This window comes from Arvicanthis niloticus, chromosome 10, assembly GCF_011762505.2.
Source record: "Arvicanthis niloticus isolate mArvNil1 chromosome 10, mArvNil1.pat.X, whole genome shotgun sequence".
NCBI classification, from domain to species: domain Eukaryota; kingdom Metazoa; phylum Chordata; class Mammalia; order Rodentia; family Muridae; genus Arvicanthis; species Arvicanthis niloticus.
The window spans coordinates 53208789-53230471 of record NC_047667.1 but is presented as its reverse complement, the minus strand read 5'-3'; the positions used below and the strand labels follow the sequence as shown (position 1 = coordinate 53230471).

The 21683-nt window shown below is 40.3% G+C and overlaps 1 long non-coding RNA gene across 9 annotated transcripts in view; it reads left to right on the top strand.

Annotated features, from left to right (window-relative positions):
• The window catches only part of LOC143443720 (uncharacterized), a 74108-nt gene extending 62188 nt beyond the window's left edge, over window positions 1-11920 (top strand). For 7 of the 9 annotated variants that reach the window (XR_013112937.1, XR_013112933.1, XR_013112930.1 and 4 more), the window contains 2 exons: window positions 7328-7435; window positions 11435-11920. This is a non-coding gene — a long non-coding RNA (uncharacterized LOC143443720). Of the gene's footprint in view, window positions 1-7324; window positions 7436-11434 lie in introns of all 9 variants that reach the window. The other 2 variants (XR_013112932.1, XR_013112935.1) reach the window with 2 other exon arrangements.
• The last annotated feature ends 9763 nt before the right edge of the window (window positions 11921-21683 follow it).

The following is a 21683-nucleotide window of genomic DNA, read 5'->3' as shown; positions in this document are numbered from 1 at the left end:
TTTGGTCAGTGTTACATCACAGAAACAGAAACCAAACCAAAATAGCATCCATCTGATTAAAAATATAACTGACAGCATTATTAAATAATGTATTCCAAGAGAAACTAAAAAGATTTTAAGATAATTTTTCTAAGTGAGAAATTGTATGCCTGATTATAAGAGGATGCTGGATTAAAAATAAAAAAAAACTATTGTTTTGAGAAATAGAAGACATTTTGAGGAGAAAAGCAGTTTTTATAAAGACCCTATTACAATGTAATGTTCTAGCAGATCAGTCACTGCCATCAGCTACAAGGCCTGATATTTACCCACTGTCAGGCCAGAGTTCAAATCTAGGATTACTTTATTGTAACTTGATGATACAGTTTCCCACATCTGTTCCACAGATACAATGGGTGCAGTGATACCTGTCTGAAAATATTCTGTAAGGGGTCAGCAAGCTGCCTCTGTGGGTAAAAGTGCTTGCTGTGTAAGTCTGAGCATTGTAAGCGGCGAGATGAAAAGCCATTTGGTTTGGGTCCGATGTATCAGTGCTGTGTTGTAAGCAGATTGCAGGGGGAACAAATGCATGCAGGAGACGGAGCTTAGAGAACACTGCGTGAACCCAGAAGAGAGAAGACTCGGCCCCTGGAGTGGTGGCATGTGTGCATAGGAAAGGGCAAAGCAAGCAATCAGAGGTATTGACATTTTCAATAATCTCAGCTCAAAAAGGAGAAGAGATTAGATGGCTGGTTGGTGAGAAACAGATGTCAACAGACTGTGCAATGTGTGTGTGTGAGTTTGTGTGTCAGTGTGAGGTATGAGTGTGCATGTGTGTGGGGGGAGCATGTGTGTGTGAGGTGTGAGTGTGTGTGTGTGACTGTGTGTCTGTATGTGTGTGTGCATCTGTATGGGGGAATGTGTGTGTGTTTGTGTGTCAGCGTGAGGTGTGAGTGTGTATATGTGTGTGCATGTATGTGGGGGGAATGTGTGTGTGTTTGTGTGTCAGTGTGAGATGCGAGTGTGTATGTGTATTTGTGTGAGGTGTGAGTGTGTGTGTGTGTGTGTGTGTGTGTAAAATGACACGTGGGTAGGCATGTGCCATGGCACACAGATGAACATTAGAGGACAACTTTGTGGGGCTGTTCCTCTCCTCCCACCTTTATGTGGGTCCTGGGGGCTGAGCTCAGGCCATCGGGCTTGCCAGCAGGTACTTTATCCTCTGAGCCACCTCACCACTCCTGAGATTTGTTTTTGATGAGTAAAATAAGTACTTTTATCTATTGATGGGAATAATCCAGGGGAGAGTAGACCTTTGGATGTGAGTATAATTAAGTAGTGAGTAATAGTTCTTTATTATTTTATTTATTTATTTATTTATTCCCTTTACAACCCACTATCAGCCCTTTCACTCCTCTCAGTACCCCCTCATGCAAGTCCTCCCAGAATTCCCTCTTCTCCTTCTTTTGAGAAGGGAAGGCCACCTCTGGGTGTCAACTCCTGATTCTCCACCATGATAATCCTGCACTCTATGACTAATATCCACTTATAAGTAACTGCAAACCAAGCATGTCATTTTGGGTCTAGGTTACCTCACTCAGGATGATATTTTCTAGTTCCATCCATTTGCCTGCAAAATTCATAATGTCTTTGTTTTCAATGGCCGAAGATGTTTTCAATGTGAAGATGTACCACATTTTTTGTATTCATTCCTCAGCTGAGAGACATCTAGATTGTTTCCTTCCAGTTTCTGGTCGTTGCAATAAAGCTGCTATAAACATAGGTGAGCAAGTGCCCTTGTGAGGTGGTGAAGCATCTTTTGGGTATATGCCCAAGAACGGTATAGCTGGGTCTTGAGGTAGCACTATTTCCAGTCTTCTGAGAAACTGCCAGTTGATTTCCACAGTGGTTGTAGAAGTTCACACTTCCACCAGCAATGGAGGGGTATTTCCTTCTCCACATTCAGTGTCCTTTGACTTATAAAGCTTTTCAGTTTCATGTGGTCTAATTTATCAATTGTTGACCTTAGTGCCAGAGATACTGATGTTCTGTTTAGGAAGTTATCTCCTGTGCTGACAAGTTCAAGGCTATTCCCCATTTTGTTCTGTTAGATTTAACACATCTGGTTTTACATTGAGGTCTTTGATATATTTGGACTTGAGTTTTGTGTAGGTTGAGAATTATGGATCTGTTTGCAATCTTCTATATGCAGACATCCAGTTAGACCAGCACCATTTGTTGAAGATGCTTTCTCCTTTCCATTGTGTGGTTTGGATTCTTTGTCAAAAATCAAGTGTCCAAACATGTGTGGGTTTATTTCTGGGTCTTTCATTCGATTCCATTGATCCACCTGTCTGTTCCTAAACCAACACCATACAGTTTTTATTACTATTGCTCTGCAGTACAGCTTGAAGTCAGGGATGGTGATACCTCCAGAAGTTTTTTTGTTTTTTATTGTTCAGGATTATTTCAGCTATCCTGGGTTTTTTTGTTTGCTTGTTTTTGTTTTTTGTTTTCCATATGAAGTTGAGAATTATTTTTTTTCAAGATCTGTGAGGGACTGTGCTGGAATTCTGATGAGAACTGCATTGAATCTGTAGATTGCTTTTGGTAAGATGGCCATTTTTACATTATTCATCCTACTGATCCATGAGCATGGGAGATCTTTCCACCTTCTGATACCTTCCTCAATTTCTTTCTTAGATATTTGAAGTTCTTGTCATTCAGGTCTTTCACGTGCTTGGTTAGAGTGACACACATGTATTTTGTTACTTGTGGTTATTGTGAAGGTCACTGTTTCCCTGACTTCTTTCCATTGGTCACTTGTGTAGAGGAGGGCTACTGATTTCTTTGAGTTGATTTTGTATCCAGCCTCTTTGCTGAAGGTGTTCATCAGTTGTAGGAGTTCTCTGGTAGAATTTTTGGGGTCACTAATGTATACTCTCATATCATCTATGGATATCGATACTTTGACTTCTTTCATTTCAATTTGTATCTCCACAATATCCTTTAGTTGTCTTACTGCACTAGCTAGAACTTCAAGTACTATATTCAAGAGATAGTTGGAGAGTAGACAGCTTTCTCTTGTTCCCAATTCTAGGGAAATGCATTACGTTTCTCTCCATTTAATCTGATGTTGGCTATTGGCTTGCCGTGTACTTCCTTTATTGTGTTTAGGTGTGCCCCTCATATCCTTGCTCTCTTCAAGACTTTTATCATGAAGGGGTGTTGGATTTTGTCAAATGCCTTTTCAGCATCTAGTGAGATGATCATGTGCTATTTTCCTTTTAGTTTGTTTATATGGTTGATTACATTGATGGTTTTTTCTATATTGAACCACCCCTGCATCTCTGGGATGAAGCCTACTTGATCATGATGGATGATATTTTGATGTTTTTCTGGATTCTGTTTGTGAGTGTTGAGTATTTTTGCATCAATGTTCATAAGCAAAATTGGACTGAAATTCTCTTTCTTTGTTGAGTCTTTATGTGGTTTAGGTATCAGGGGGACTGTGACTTTGTAGAATGAGTTTGGCAGTGTTCCTTCTGTTTCTATGTTGTGGAACAGTTTGAGGAATATTGGTATTAGCTCTTCTTTGGAAGTTTGGTAGAAGTCTGCACTAAAACCATTTGCCATCTGGCCCTGAAAATTTTTTTCTTTTTTGGTTGGGAGACTTTTAATGACTGCTTCTATTTTCTTAGAGTTTGTAGGAAGGACTGTTTAGATAATTTACTCGATTTTGATTTAGCTTTGGTAATTGATATCTGTTTAGAAATTCATCCATTTCATTTAGATTTTCCAATTTTGTGGAGTACAACCTAATGATTCTTTGAATTTCCTCAGTGTCAGTTGTTATGTCTCCTTTTTTGTTTCTGACTTTGTTAACTCGGGTAATGTTTCTCTGCCTTCTAGTTAGTTTGACTAATGTTTTGTCTATCTTACTGATTTTCTTAAAGAACCAGCTCTTGGTTTCATTGATTCTTTGTATTGTTTTCTTTGTTTCTAATTTATTAATCACAGCCCCGAGTTTGATTTCTCTATCTCTACTCCTCTGGTTATGTTTGCTTCTTTTTTCCCCAGATACTTCAGATGCACTTTTAAGTCGTCAGTATGAGAACTCTCCAACTTCTTCATGAAACTACTTATGGCTGTGAGCTTTCTTCTTAGCTCTGCTCTCATAGTGTCTTACAAGTTTGGGTATGTTGTGCCCTCATTTTCATTGAATTCTAGAATGTCTTTAGTTTCTTCCTTTATTTCTTCCCTGACCCAGTGATCATTGAGTAGAGAGTTGTTTAGATTCTATAATTATGTTGGCTTTTTGTTGTTTCTGTTGTTGTTGAAGTCCAGATTTAATCTATGGTGATCCGATAAAATGCTAGGGGTTATTTCAATCTTCTTGTATCTGTTGAGGTTTGCTTTGTGACCAATTATATGGTCAGTTTTAGAGAAGGTTCCATGAGGTACTGAGAAGAACCTCATGCACATTCTTTTGTGTTTGGGTGAAATGTTCTACAGACATCTGTTAAGTCCGTTTGAATCACAACCTCTGTTATTTTGCTACTTCTCTGTTTAGTTTCTGTCTTGATGACCTGTTCAATGGTTAAGAGTGTGGTGTTGAGGTCTCCTATTATTAATGTGTGGGGTTCAATGTGTGATTTAAGCTTTAGTAATGTTTCTTTTACAAATATGAGTGTCCCTGCATTTGGCACTTAGATGTTCAGAGTTGAGATGTCTTCTTGGTGAAATTTTTCCTTAATGAATATGAAGTGTCCCCGTGTCTCCTTTGATTACTTTTGGTTAAAAATCTATTTTATTAGATATTAGAGTGGCTACTCCAGCTTGTTTCTTGGGTGCATTTGCTTGGAAAACCTTTTCCCAGCCCTTTATACTGAGATAATGACTATTTTTGTTGCTGAAATGTGTTTCTGGTATTCAGCAGGATGATGGATTCTGTTTATGCATCCATTATGTTAGCCTGTGTCCTTACTGGGATATCCCATTGAATCTATTGATTTTGAGAGATATTAATGACCAATGATTGTTATATATCGTTATTTTTATGTTGGTTACAGCTGTGTGTGTGTGCGCGCGCGCGTGTACACGCACATACTCGTTTCTCTATTGGTTTTAATGGTGTGAAATTATTTAATTCTTGTGGTTCTTTTGAGTATAGTTAGCCTCATTGGGTTGCAATTTTCCTTCTAATATCCTCTATAGGTCTGGGTTAGTGGATAGGTATTGTTTGAATTTGGTTTTGCCATGGATTATCTTGGTTTCTCCATCTATGGTAATTGAAAGTTTTGCTGGGTATCACAGTTTGGGCTGATACCTATGATCTTCTAGGATCTGCAAGACCTCTGCCCAGGCCCTTCTAGCTTTGTCTCAGATGAGAAATTAGGTGTAATAGGTCTGCCTTTATATGTTACTTGGCCTTTTCCCTTTGCTGATTTTAAAATCCTTTCTTTGTTCTGTATATTAAGTGCTTTGATTATTATGTGGAAGAAAGATTTTCTTTTCTGATAAATTCTGTTTGGTGTTCTGTAAGCTTCTTGTACCTTTATAGGCATTCCTTTCTTCAGGCTAGGGAAATTTTATTCTAAGATATTGTTAAAGATGTTTTCTGAACCTTTGAGGGGGGGAGGGCATCTTTTTCTTCTATTCCTAGTATTGTTGGGTTTAGTTTTTTTATACTGTCCCAAATTTCCTGAATGTTTTGTGGCATGAATTTTTAGATTTTCCATTTTTTGACTGATGTATTGATTTCTTCTATTGTATCTTCTACACCTGAGATTCTTTTTTCCCTCTCCTGTATTCTGTTGGTAATGCTTATGTCTGTAGCTCCTGTTGGCTTTCCTAAGTTTTCCATCTCCATGTTTGCCTCAGTTTGTATTTTCTTTATTGCTTCCATTTCCCTTTTCATGTCTTGGATAGTTTTATTCATATCCTTCACCTGTTTGAATGTATTTTCCTGTATTTCCTTAAAAGATTTATTCATATCCTCTTTAAAGGCCTCTATCATCTTTATAAAATGGAATTTAAAATCTTTTTCTTATACTTCAGTTTAATTAGGATATCCAGGGTTTGTTGTTGCAGGGTAGCTGGACTCTGGTGATGCCATATTCCCCTGGGTCTTGTTGATTGTGTTCTTACACTGACCTTAAGGCATCTTGTTTTCCCTGGTGTTGGCTGGATGATCCTGATGGCAGCAGGACTTCTCGGGAAGGTGGGGGGGGGGGAGCCATGGGTCAGACAATGAAGGTCATGGAACTCCACTTTGCAGGCTGTGTCATGTGCAAATCCTATTCTTCAGGCTGTGTCTCAGTTAGACCCAGCTGGGGTGGTAGGCAGCTCCAACTAGAATGGGACGTTGGGCAGGGTTCCAAGATGGTTCATTTTGGGGCCCTGAAGGTTTCCACAGGGAAGCAGGATGCTCTTGGGGTCCTGCAGGGCTCCTCCAGACCAAGGAGCAATGCTAGAGCTAGACAATGGTGCTCAGGGGACCAGGTGCACCACTAACCTCTCACAGTGATAGTTCTTCTATCCAATAAAATTCAATTCAACTCAAGTCAGTTCAACAAATATTTATGGAGGCTCTAGGTATGACAGAGCACTATTTTACATAGGATACATTTGTAAACGACACAATTAAAAGGTCATTGTCTTTTTCTAGATATGACAAGCTAGTAAACTATATAGCATATAAAATGACAAATGCAGTGGGAAATGTAGGACTAAGGGTCTATAGAAAAAACAAACATGGACTTCAGTTTTACATAGGGTATTTGGTTAAAGCAAGACTTCCTGAGAAGGGAAGTAATCAATATTCCAGGAAGTGTGATGGCCAGTGCACTCTGAGGCAGGGGCAGAGTGTTGCAGAATGTCAGGAATACACACACACACACACACACACACACACACACACACAAAGAGAGAGAGAGAGAGAGAGAGAGAGAGAGAGAGAGAGAGAGAGAGAGAGAGAACACAGAATGCAAACAACTGTTACTCACCTCTGGCTGCTTAGGGAGATAAAGACTGGGGCCTGAAGTATCCAACTGGGCAGAGAGAATTCAGGTTGAAAAGAAAATAAAGAGACACTTCCCAGACCATGATTTAAGGCAGGTGGGAGAGATTTATTCCAGATGCCAGAGACGAGGAAGAAGAGGGAAGTACAGTGGTAATTCTAAAGGGATAGGTGCCTTCTCTCAGGCTGCTGCTTTTGTCTCAATACTACTCTTGCTTTCTTGTCAGAGCTCCTGAGCTAGGCACCTGCAACCTCCCTCCCACAGGGATGGCTGTCCAAAATAGACCTGTTCCATGCTTGATTGGCATCCTTGAAATTTGTCAGCAGGGCCTGAATGATCCTGTTCCAAGGCCACCAGAGCCACCAGAGCCACCAGAGCCACCAGAAAACTGACTAAGCTGTCTACGGGGAGCAGAATCAACCAGAAGCCACTGGGTTAGTCAGGGTTGCATTCCCACTAGTCATAGCTTCACTTTGTCTCTCAGCCCAGTCCCAGTAAAGCAAGAGCTCTTCAGTATGAGGAACTGTGTTAAAGATGCACGTTTCGTGTACTTCCGTGTGGGCCTGAGAATCTATGATTCTAAGAAATCCCAAGAAGTAGGGATTCCATGCTTGGAGCCAATTCTGAATACCAACAGGTCAGCCTACCCACTTCGTTAGCAGATTTTCACAGAAATATAGGGACATGTTAAGTGACATCCAACTTCAGAAACAACCTGGAAAAATCACTTCTCATACCTCTGTTTCTGACATCCTTAAGGTTTTTTTTTTTTTTTTCCCTTTGAGTGCATTTTTTCCCCTAAAGGACACAATTTGTGCTATAATTGAATTTTTAAAATCTGAAACCATGGCCTGATCCCTCCGCCTTTGTCTCTGCCTCTTAGGCTTTCTCTCTCTTTTCTAGTAGATGGAGATTAGGTTGCTAAAGTAAGATGCAAATTCCTGTGCTCAAGTGATCCACCTGCCTCATTCTCTTCATAGCTGGGCCTGAAAGTATGCACTTCTATGCTTGCATTCTCTCTTTTGGTAGAGAATTAGCTTTGTGTATTTATTGTTCTGAGGCTAACAAGCATCCGTGTAGGAAAATATATTGACTGTGTCTTTAAAAATATGGAAAAAGATATTCATTTTTTTTTTTTTTAGATTTTTAAAAATTTATTCTTTAATCTCTTTTTACAGTCCAGACTTTATCCCCCTCCCGGTCCACCCTCCAACTCTTCCACATCCCACATCTCCTTTCTCCCCTCCTGTCTCCAAGAGGATGTCCCCACCCCTTCACCCCGCCAGACCTCCCCACTCCCTGGGGCCTCCAGTCTCTTGAGGGTTAGGTGCATCTTCTCTGACTGAACCCAGAATCGGCAGTCCTCTGTTATATATGTGTTGAAGGCCTCATATCAGCTGCTGTATGCTGCCTGCTTGGTGGCCCAGTGTCTCAGAGATCTTGAGGTTAATTGAGACTGCTGGTCCTCCTACAGGGTCGCCCTCCTCCTCAGCTTCTTCCAGCTTTTCCCTAATTCAACCACAGTGGGCAGCAGCTTCTGTCTATTGGTTGGGTGCAAATATCTACATCTGAATATTTCAGCTGCTTGTTGGGCCTTCTCAGAGGGCAGTCATGATAGGCTCCTGTTTGTAAGCACACCATAGCATCAGTAATAATGTCAGACCTTGGGGCCTCCCCCTGAGCTGAATCCCAATTTGGACCTCTCATCGAACCTCCTTTTCCTCCGGCTCTTCTCCATTTTTGTTCCTGCAGTTCCTTCAGACAGGAACAGTCCTGGGTCAGAGTTTTTGACTGTGGGATGGCAACTCCATCTCTCCACTTGATGCCCTGTTCTTCCACTGGAGATGGACTACACAAGTTCCCTTTCCCCACTGTAAGACATTTCATCTAAGGTTCTTCCCTCTGAGTCCTGAGCATCTCCCACCTCCCAGATCTCTGGTACATTCTAGAGGGTACAACTTCCTACCTCCCGAGGTTGTCTGTTTCCATTTTTTTTTTTCTGTTGGACCTCAGGGCTTCAGTCCTGTTTCCACTCCCCAATACCTGATCATGTTCCCTTCTTCCCCTCCCTGTCCCCTTTCCCAACCAGATCCCTCCCTTCCTCCCCACCTCCTGTGATTGCTTTCTTCTCCCTCCCAAGTGGGATTGGGGCATCCTCACTTGGGTCCTTCAGCTTGTTAGCTTTCTTGAGTCCTGTGATTGTATCCTAGGTATTCTCTACTTTTTTTTGGGGGGGGTAATATTCATTTATTAGTAAGTACATTCCTTGCATGTCCTTTTGTGTCTAACTTACCTCATTCAGGATGATATTTTCTAGTTCCATCCATTTGCCTGCATTTTAAAATTATGTGTATGTGTGTGTCTATATAGGAATTTATATTGTAGGTGTAGGTGTCCATGGAGTCCAGAAGAGGGCACTGAATCCTATGGAGCTAGAGTTACAGGTAGCTGTGAAGTCTTAACACGGATGCCTGGAACCAAACTCAAGTCATCTAGAGGAGTAGCACATACTTTCAACAGCCAACAATCTTGCCAGCACCAAGATATTCAATTTTTAAAGTCAGCGCAGGAACAAGAAAATAAACCATGAAGAAATCAAAAAGAGGGGAAATGACAAAGGGAAGGCAGAAATTAATTGAGAATAAATTTAAAGTTACTGACAGGCTTTGAAAAACGTAAAATGTGTTCACTTGAAAGAAATAAAAAATAAGTGGGATGGAAAACATTTTAAAGAGTATATTATAAGGGATACTGCGAAGACTGACAGAACTGAGGATTTATGAAAAAACGTCACGGAAATTCACTAGTTAGAAAGACATATGGGGCTGAAAAGATCGCTCAGTGGTTAAGAGCACTTGCTGCTCCAGTCCACCCAAGTTTGAGTCCCAGCACCCACACACATGGCTCACAGTCTCCTGCAGCTATACCTCTGGGAGACCTCATGCCCTCTTCTAGTCTTTGAGGACACACACACACACACACACACACACACACACACTGCATAAAATCATATATAGACACATTACAAATACACATAAATAAAATAAATCTATTAAGAAGGAGTTTGATTAGAGGTACCCTGCATGGAAGGAAGGACAATACTGCTTCCAGAAGGCACAAGTTGTTATATAAAAGTTGCAGTAGAAGATATATACCCTTGGTTATCTGCCATAACTGCATGATAAAACTCTACTGCCGAAGACATCACACGAATCTTAAACCAACCAGTAAACTCACCCCTTGCTGCCTAATTTCCATTCTGCCAGAGGTGTTATGTAGGCTTCTGGGGGAAAAAAAGACATCAGTGGTCTTATCCAGTGCTGGAGCCTGCATACTGTAATTTTGACATGCTTGGCAAAATGTGCCCATCGGTACAATGGTAATATGAGTCTTACAGGTTAACAAGATGCTTTCTTGTCAGATTGAAGCCTGTTTTACAGGAGGGAATTCATGCCTGATATTGTAAGCACCACCAAAGCTCAGTTTGAGTTTTTCTATGTCTTTTTGTAAATATCAGAAATGGTTATATTTTATATTATTTAAATGATCTCAGACTATAAAAAAGATGGAGGATTTGATAATTTCAAAGATTGTCATATATACTTAACACTAGATAACCCAATTTAAATAGAATAATAACATTTATCAAGAAGTTTTGAGAAAAATTACTATCACTACCATGCAGCATAAGACTTAAGAAAAGAGAATCCTTGGACACTAGAGATACTACCAATATAGTTTATTCCATCATCAAAGTAGATGAGGATAAACATATTCCATCAGTAGCTTCTCAGATGGTCGTTGAAAGCACTCAATTGACAATGGGGAGATATCTTAGAATACCATTTTGTAAAGCAAATAAAACAAGTACTATAATTATATGTAGGATACAGCAGTGTGTATATAGGACCAAAAAGTGTAAAACAATGGCTTATTCTCTGGAGACCCATATACCTAAATATTCTATAATTAAAAATTATATAAAAAACAGAGGTGGATATTTGCCAGTTTCAGAACAAAAGAAATAACCTTTATACTATAGACACTAGTCATCAACAGAGATGACTAAGGACATAAACTGCTTGAGGCCATCCCAGGCCAGCCATTTACTGCTTTGGGTGTGACCTTGGTCAAGGTGCTGAACTTCTATTCTTCTAGACTTTTTAATCTGAAAACTGTGGGCTAATAAAGCCTACTTTGTAAAATTAAATGTCTAGAGGATGAGGAACTGGGGATAGCTACTGGAGAGTCCCAGGGAAGTGAGAGAAGTGAGAGACTCCCAGGACCCAACAGGGATGACTTTAGCAGAAATGTGCAGTGAAGGGAAGATAGAACCTGTAGAGAACACCTCCAATAGATAGGCATGGCTCCTGGTTGAGGAATGGGCCACCCACCCATCTCAAAGTTTTTAACCCAGCAATGTTCTTCCAAAGGAAAGACAAGGACAAAAAAAAATGGAGCAGAGACTGAAAGAAGGCCCATCTGGGCACTGCCCTACATGGAGATCCATCCTGTCTGCAGACACCAAACCCTGACACTGTTGCTGTTGCCAAGAGGCACCTGTTGACTGGAACCTGGTGTGGCTGCTCCTTGGGAGGTTCTGCCAGCAACTGACCAATGCAGATGCAGATGCTTGGAGCCAACCATCAGACTGAGCTCAGAGGCCCGGGTAGAGGAGCTGGTGGAAGGACTGGAAAAGTGGAGGGAGATTGCAACCCCATAGGAAGAACAATGTCAGCTGGCCAGACCAACCAGTGCTCCCAGAGACTAGACCACCAACCAAGGAGTGTTCATGGAGGGATCCATGGCTCCAGATACATATGTAGCAGAAGATGGCCTTGTCTGACATCAATGGGAGAAGAGGCCCTTGGTCCTGTGGAGATTTGATGCCCCAGCATAGGGGGATGCTGGAGAGGTGGAGTGGGAGAGGGTGGGTGGGTAGCACCGTCATAGAGGCAAAGGGGAGGGGGAGAGGGCAGATGTGGGAGGGGAGTTTGTGGAGGGGTAACTGGGAAGTGGGATATCATTGTGAGATGTAAAGGAATGGAATGATTAATTTCATAAAGACTCACAAGAAAGCCTGAAGCAGCTCCTGGGTCAGGGTAAAGATGTACTAAGTGATAGCAGTGATAATATCTGTACCATCTGTACCGCCATCACTGCTGCTCCTTCAGCTTTACCTGGGAACTCTGCAGGAAGCTGGAACTATGGGGTTTAACTGGAATCATAGGAGGAAACTCCAGCAAGATACGATAAAGATGCTTAAAGGAAAAATAAAGGCCTTACCAAACACGCTCTGTCAGTTAATGGACTACCCAGTAACTATTTACATACAGAAGATCACAAAGTTTAATTAAACTCAGTCTATATCTCATTATTATGAAAGTAGATCTATAAGTCAGATTGCTAAGACTATCTTTAATATTGAAGATTTGTTTTAATTCTTCCAAGGATTGTTGACTTAAAAATCTTGAGACTAAATAATGTTTGCTGTATGATGGAATCTTACAAAAGTATTTAGACTAGGATGCTGTGTGTCCATTCGCTGTGCACAAATGAAGAAATCTGGAACCTGTGACAATCACACAGATTGCATTCACTGCCAACCACTTGACAGACACTTAGACTTTTTATGATCTCCTGGATCTACTTTTATCTGACTACAATACAGTAAAAGAATTGTGGATTTATTTTAAAATGAGGAGCACAGATTAAATATTAATTTGTTTTTATTTCTTTGTCATATTCATTTGGGGGTAAGGGATAGCATGGGAACATGTGGAGATCAGGTAACAACCTGTAGGAGTTGACACTTCCCTTGTGTCATGTGGGTTCTGGGGGTGGGGATCAAACTCAGAACACCAAGGCTCCACAGCAGATGCTGGACTCATTGAGCCACCCCGGCAGCCCGAAGTAGTCTTTTAAATCAAAACACATCAGCAAACTGCAGCATCCATATGCATCTAGCGGATGTGGAAATTTATGTACGCATAAAGAACCTGCATGTGAATATACATAGAGGCTTTATTTGTGACTGGGAAAAAAAAAAACCCTGAAAGCAAGGGAGATGTCCTTCAGTGGGTAATGAATAATGAAAGCCCAGTCCACACAGATGATGGATTATTACCCTAGGCTGAAGAGACATAGGAAAGTAAAATGCATATTGCTAAGTGAGAGAAGCCGCTGGGAGAGGGTACACACCCTATGACTCCAGTTTATCTTTCAGAATGACAAAGCTGTAGAGATAGAAAACAAAAGAAAAAGATTCCAGTGCAGTCTCAGGGCAGTAAAAACATTTCTTGGAATACTGTATTTGTGGGATGTGCAGCCATTATAAATTTCTTAGAATGTATAACACCAAGGGTGAACGCTGATGCAAACCATAGGCTCTGTCAGTGCAGGCTGTGCACAGCAGTGGAGAGACACTGAGTCTAGGTGTGTAGGAAAAACCTCTCTATGCTTCAGTCAATTCTTTGTGAACTTAAGTTAAAAATGAACCTTACAGAATCTTTTAAATATGCACATTTCCTGGTTTACAGAGCAAGATTCAGGACAGCCAGGGCTATACTGAGAAACTCTGTCTCAAAAAACCAAAACATAAATAAATAAAGGCACGTTTCAAGTAAAGGTAAATCTGAAGATTAACTTTACGACCAGTGCAAAAGCCACACTACTGTTTGGTAGGTGAGATGCAGTCCAAGATCAAAACCAATGAAGACCAAAGTTAAAGGCAGGTGGGTGGTGGACTTCTACAGATCGGGTCCTGCTCATCTACAGACTTTTCTGTCTCCATTCACAGCCTCAAGGTCTCACCCACCTCCTTTGCTACACAAAGAAACATCCGGATGCCCCATTAAATATCTGTCTTCTTTATAAAACCTTGAGTGAGACTTAAGTGGATTTAGTGCAACCTGGAATGATTGATTCCATTGGGTTCTTTTCAGTGTGGTAATTTTGATCATGCACACAGGTTTGTCCCTATAGTATAAGAAGCCCTATAATGAATGAGAAGACAGGTCTTTTTAGCTGCTTTGTTCATTCAAACGTGGGTTCCTTGTTGGTTAAACTAATCCAAGAGAAAGTTACTTTGTTTCCGTTCCCTACAGCTACATAGACATCACCATGCCTGGGTTTATGTTTAATGCATTAACCAGCTGACAGTATCTTTACACTGTTAGCTGAGGCATGTGTCCACCTGACCGTTCTCTTGCTTATAGTTGAAAGTTTAACTTGATCATCATTTCTTTCACCATTGCATCCATTTGCTATCCCTGTCTCTCTTAGTCCTCCCAAAATATTTCACAAGTTAACAGAAGTAGGTGTCTCAATGACTTGTAACTTATAAGGACATTTAAAAACTTTTAGCTAAAGAACAATTGTTCTAATAGGAATGCAGTGATGTCCATGGTTCTCAGGAAGTTTTACTTTTAGTAAAACTGGAGAGCATTTAGGCATTATCTGGAGATACTTCTGGTTCCTGAAACTCATAACTCAAGTGGCGTGGAAGCAAGGACCAGAGGTGGGCATGTTGCTAGCATTTTTGTGATAGGGTGGGGTAGCACCCTTTCTTACCAACAAAACCCACCTGACCCAAAGTGCTAGTAGTATGGGAGTTGAGAAATATGACGCTGAGTCAATAAGATGAGCTTACTGGTGGTGGTCCCATCTGAGTGCACTGTCTCCCACTTACTGTTCTTATATGCACATCCTGACAAACATTTAGCATCTCCTCCCAAAATACTGCTTTAATCGAGCCCAGTAGTTGGGTGTTTTGGTTTTTTTTTTAATGGTGATGATGACTTTATTTTACTTTTACCCCATTTTAAAGACACATACAATTGAGGAGTTGATTATGGTGTTTTAATATCTTGATATACAAAAATGCATATTCCCTATTTTGTTTTAATCTAAATATAATTTTATTATTTCCCTCTTTCCTTTCCTCCTAATATCCACTCATCTTAAACTCTTTCAAATCCATGGCTTTCTTTGCCTTTATTATTATTGTTATATATGTGTATACATAAATATTTAAATACAACTTGCTCAGTCTCTTTAGAGTTGCTTGTATGTACATGATTTCAGGGTTGACCCACTTAGTGTTGTATAACCAATTAACTAACAGTTTAATTTGGTTTCTAAAACTGAGCCTGAGTCCAGACTAGTTTCACTATAATTCCTCACTCAGCACAAGGAGGCTAGGTGCTCTGGTATTATCTCTCATGAGCTTTGCCAAGCTTAGGGAATAAGACTGGACAACCTTTCCATGAAGGGATATCAGCTCTGGGGAAGAGAAAACAGGTCACAAGTTATGGAGCCGAGTGCCTCTAATGGCTAAGTCATCTCTCCAGCTTCATGGTGAGGGCCTTGCTGCACTCTAGCATGAAAGAAGAGCTAGAAAGTGAAAAGTAGAGTGCTTAAATATCCCTTCATTGAAATAGCAAAGCCCTCCTGTCCCAATTACCCCTCTGAATTGCCACAATACGAATAAAATTCTGACATGAATTTTGGAAGGAAAAAAAAAAACAAGGAATAATGGTGACCAAGCATTGCAGCATGCTGACTTATTTCAAAACAATCAGCACACACAAGGACATACAAAACATTCCCATCTCCATTCTACATTCCTTAGATGGCAAGATAACCCAAAGTTTGCAATCAGAAAAATAACCCCAAGGACATACCTCAGAAAAATATGAGGAACATGGAACTGTCAAGCGGGAGCTCTGTCCTCAGTCTTATATGACAGCAATTTCTTTTAGTATTGACAATGGAAGCCCAAATTTCATTTAGGCTAGGGTTAGGTTAAGGTTAGGGTTAGGGTTAGGGTTAGGGTTAGGGTTAGGGTTAGGGTTTGGGTTAGTCTCTATTATTTGTTTCTCATTACTCAAAGAAGCAATTATATCATGTTATTAGATTATGGATCAGTAGAAATATGTGAATGTTCTATGTTAATTCTTGACAAATGAGAAATTAATAGAAATATCAAAGTCTTAAAATGAGGTGCTATGGATGGGAAAAATGATCACAGTTGGGTGCAGCCATTCCTCCTGCAGAGGACTCATGCTTCATTCTCAGCTTCCATGCCAACCAGTTTACTATCTCCAGCAACTCTCGCTTCAGGGGACCCAACTCCTCTGACCTCCAAGAGCACTACGCTCACATGCACATACTTTTATATACATACACACACAGATGTGTACATGTATAACTTCAATATATTTAAATATTCATAGTAATTTAATATATTCTTATAACTTTATAAGGTGATAAAGATTTTGGAGATACATATACACACATGCCCCTACACTCATACACACTGAAATGGTAACATATTTATAAATGGATCTAGAGTGCAGGAGTGATATGGCACTTACCTTTCTATGTATGAGACCTTTGTTCAATTCTCAGGAAAGGAAAATCTCAGGAATGATAAATATGGGTTGGTGGATATTGTTACTTTGACTATGGTAATCAGTCTATCACATCTATATGTTTATAGGCTTATGTCCAAATTGTAACATATATGCCTATGCATATGTTTATGTCTGCATATATGTAGCATGTATTTAGTATGTAATATATATGCATCTCATACGGAGGCTACTGCATATATGTGCACATACATGCATATACATCTCATGTGGAGGCTAGGCCTCCAAAATGAACAGAAGCAGCACCCCTTCTTATGCATTCACTTTCATTGTATTCTATTGATTTTACTTGTGTGAAATAATAAATGAATAAACAAACAAGCAAAGCCAGGATTTCTCTTTCCCTTCATTCACACTTTTATTATTTATATATAATATGCCATTCAGACCTCTCCTTTAACATCAAAAGCAAAACCAGTTCAATATTGGAAGTCAATATTCCTCTTCCACAACCTGAAGCATTTAACAATATTCACTCCTCCCTAAGAAAGGCACCCAGCCAGCCAATGGCAACATGGCAAGTTCTTTATTGGGGTGTCAATTTTTTGATCACCATGCACAAGTTATTTTTGCCCAAGTACCTACAGCCCGGGGACGGGGACACATACAGCTGATAGATGCTAAGGATTTTAACATTTCTAAGAAATGGAAGGCACAATGCGGCAGGGAAGTTAATGCCCAAGACAGCTGCTCACATGACCGGTAGAGCACGAAACAACTTTCTAGTCTCAACAGGCAGCAAATGACAGTGCCCTGCTTAGGATACTGTAAAACTCCAGTAATGACTTACAAAGTTTACAGAAATTTCCATTTTTTCAAGTGTACTGTTCAAGTGTGCATGTTCTAATCTTAAAATGCACTGCAAGAACCTGAAAGCTAAAAATCCAAAAGTAAGAAAGGGTCTCAAGTTTTATTGAGGTTTAGCCAGCACTAACTGTGTAAGGTTGGGAAACTTAACACTTAGTTTAATCTTGGTTTATGGGTAAAATGGAGATGATACTGGCTTCCAGGGTTCTCATGATGTCTAAATGAGATGCCAAGCGTGCATGTGACAATCTGTATGAACACAGTTCCTGATAAAGTGATATTGGTGCTTTTATTAATACAGGTTTGTAGTGACTCTGTGGCTTAATAAAAACCATGAATGCTTAGAGCTTTCCTTACGGATTCTGATTTAACATAAATAAAAGCAGGTTTGCACTCACTTAACTACCCAAGTAATTCCAAGTCTCAGCCAGATTTGGAAATCAAGTTGGATAAATTTCTGGGTTAAAAAGCAAAAATTTAAGTCACACTTCATTTTTGAAAATATCTTAAAATGGAGGTTTATATTTTAAGCTGTATCGGAATTTGTATGTTGATTTTAATTACCCCACTTCATGGTTAGAAACTGGAGTCACCGCCTATCTTCTCACAGATGATACCAAGTTCTTCTGACAAATACAGTTCAGCATTGTTGATGGTTTTAGTTTGTATATTTACCTTCATTTAAATCATCAGTAGCTGGGTTTTATGTCATTGGTGTAACACAAATAGTGTGACCATCAGCAATTATAAATAACATTGAATAGTCAAAATGTATATGTGCATATTTATATGTATATTTGAGTGTGTGCATGTTTGTGTGTGTTTGTGTGTGTGAGAGAGTGTGTGTTTCTGTATATGTCTGTGTTTATATGTGATATATATATGAGTCTCTGTATGTCTCTGTGTGTTTCTGTGTGTGTATGTATGTGTGTGAACTTATTATTTGTGGTATTAGCTTTCAGTTTGTCCCTTTCCTCATTCCCTTCAGAATCTCTAAAGGAGAGCTGAGGCTGCTGGTTTTAGAGACTCAATATTAAAAAAACAATCCTTCATATCTCTAGTTCAGAGACTTTTCACCTTGTCTGGTTCTAATTAATTATAATAATCACATTAACCATCAAGGAGACACCCTAACTTTAATTAACTAGAGAGATATTGGCAAGAGACTTAATTAAATGGTAATCAGATTTAAGGCAAAGTTATTAAGATGTGATTATAATGTCATAGTTTATTATCCTGAAATTAAGTGTATCAAGAAACAATTGTCTAAGCTTTCAATTTATTTTCCATCATTTATAAAGCAAAACTTGAGTCAGCATCTCAGAGAACAAGAACTGGATTCTTAGAACATTTTTATAATTAAGACTACCACAAGGCATTTGTGAAGCTTGTGCTTCTGACAGGGAACAAGCCAAGATGTGGACAAGGTGGTTTCTTCCAGCTTCTGTCCCTACACATCAGGCTTCTGAATTCTACCACTTTTGTGTATGTTAATACCAAGAGGGCTTTGAGCCCTGCAGACTGAGGGAAACCCGACTTCTGTGTGTATTCTGCACCCAGGGGCTTGTTTCTTTTGGTGTGTGCTTTAGACTTATTAATAGCACGTTATTTCTGAGGTCTTTTCACCTGTGGGATGGTATATAAAATCCCCCAAATTAGTAAACTAAGTATTTTTTGATTTGTTTTCGGACCTTTCACGTTGGAAAATAATCAAAGGATAATAGCAACGGCATAGTTTATAAAGTGTAAAGAACAATCGTCCAGGACCCATGGTCAAGTCTTCTATCTACAGCTCCTGTGTTCAATTTTAGACATCACTGTGGAGTCCCAACAGAGTAACAGTCCACTTCAGAAAGCCAGAGATCACCAAAGAACAAGCCTTACCTGACTACAGTTTCTGTCCACCAACTGCACACATTCTTCAGATACAAACCCTGGCCAGTATCAGTCAGTACGCATGTGCAATTGCTGCCATTTTCCCTAGCACTATTATGAAAAAATATTATCAAATTTCTTGATAGTCTTTAGAAATTCTTTTCTGATGGTTTAATTAGATGTACTTGGGGCTTTCTAAGATTTTTGTATTTTAACTCCTGACAGGACCTTTTAATTTTGGAACTTCATTCCCAGACACTCCTTCAGTGAAGATGAACCTTTTGGATATTGCCCTCCAAACTGCATGTACACATCCTTTGAACCCTAGATCCTGTCCATCACGTCTTCAGGATCCATGTGGCTTAGAACCAGTAAGAGAGGGCGTATCACTTTCTGAATCCCAAAGAAGGGTTTAAGATCAAAGGAAATAGGACAAGGACAACGAAAAACTGGGTGAAAATAAGATGAGCAACGATTTTACATTTCAGTTTCCAGCTCAGAAAACAGTCAGGGCGATGTGGTACCAAACCGGAAGTGTAGGGCCAGAGCATCTCGGACATCATGGAAGTTAGGCATCGCTAAGCAATGCTGCACTAGGGTGTACCAGGTTAGACATGAAGCCTTGGTGATGTACATCATATAGAATTAGCTTCAAATTCAATCCCCAGAAATGAAAATCGGGAGGTTTCCTACATAAGGTATGTGGTGGAAGCCAGAGGATACAACCCAGGTTTCAGGAAGTGGTCAAACCAATTGAGGAAGGGCTGGTAGCAATTCTGAATGGGAATTGAAAGTACATGATTAATGGTTTTAAGTGAATATAAAGATATAAAATGATGGAAATCTCCTTGAGGTTCTCTACCTCCGGAACTGCCCATCCTGAATTTATGAAATGCAGTTATAACATGTTTTTCCCTACATTTTGGTTACAAGGTAGAAAACTGGGCTAGAGAAACACAGCAAGCTTCCCTATAATACCAAGGGCCTGGGGTCTTGCGTCACTTGTGGAAAGAGTCCGCTGCCCTGCTATACTCAGGGCAATCCTCAAACTCCATTAGGGTTAAGATAGCTGGCATAGACCCCAGGAAGAGCTTGAAAAGTGATAAAGAGGTTTTAACTGTGTGTTTCTCTCAGGGGACCATATTATTACATGGAAGTAGGGTGCTTTTATGTGAGAAAGGCAAAGCCACTCCCAGAGGACTCCAATAAAAAATGCGTTTCAGAAGAGCTAGGGTCCCCTGAGCAGAAGCAGGCACATATGTAGGTTTTTTGTTTTGTTTTGTTTTGGTTTGTTTGTTTGTGTGTTTTTTTAAGAGAGTCAGAGCTTATTTCTAGGGATACTTTCTCATTCTGTACAAAGTTAAATAAGAAGTAGGAAAAAGATCTGGATTTCAGCACTTCTTCCCACTGTGATTTTCTCCTGTGTGGTCATCACAGCATGGGAAGACAGGCCTGAAAGAGCAAGATCTATGATAATTTTGCTCCTGGTAAAAACTATTCCTCTTCTGCTCCCTGGTGGCTTTGCAGATCGACTATTGTGGCTGGGTCAAAAGGCAGCAACGCCACAATGGTTGTGAGACAATTCTTCGTTTGCATAAAGGTCTACTGTGGTTTGGTCCCTTTTAGATGGTTGCACAGTCTGCTCTGTGGACTCCGCTGACTCTCTTGCACCACCCTCCCTGAGTGACAGCAGTTAAGTGCAATAAAAGGCTCCTCTTGGTTGCTCTTGGCTTGCCTTGTTTTGGCACAGCGGATCTACCTGTTAACACAATGGAGCAGCTATGCTGGGGTGGTGACAGTGGCAGAGGCAGGAGTTGAAGGAGCCTCTATGGCAACAAAATCCACAATGATATCAATAGTAGTAACAGCGGAGACAGTAACACTGTAGCAATAGAGTGTGGGCAACGGCAATGGCGGAGGTGGCAGCGATGGTAAGAAGTGGTGGCAGCCATTGAAATGGTAACTATGGTTACCATTTAACCTCACGTTTCAATACCTGAGACCCCCATGAGAATGCCAACACTTGAGAGCACTGTTTACCACTGCTTGATGCAGTCTGCCAAGAAATCCACTGCTCTCAGAAGCCCCGGGATGCAAAGCCACAGTTATAGTTCGAATCTAAAATGTTCCTCTCAGGTTCATGTTCTGAGCCTTTGTCCCCATGATATAATGTCATGTCCCCACCCTCCAACCCCCTGCTCACCGATGTTAGTGGTGCTATTTTGATAAAGTTACAGAATCTTTGGAACATGAAGGCTGGAGGAGGCAGAATTTTATGGTTTGAATCTGGAATGGCCTTATCATTTTTAAGTGTTTTTAGCTCTTGGTCCCTGGCAAGAGACCCTGTTTTGGACTCTGTCTGTCTGTCTGTCTGTCTGTCTGTCTGTCTGGCAGATTAGGCTAGTAGAGACAAGCCATTAACAGGTGTCCCCTCTTATGGTCTAGCCCTCTGCTTCCTGGTTAAGTTGCGGTATGAACTGTTTTCAGCTATAATCTCCAACACTCACGGAAAGGAGATGCCCCTCCATGACGAACTAAAACATCCTGAAACTATAAGCCCAAATAA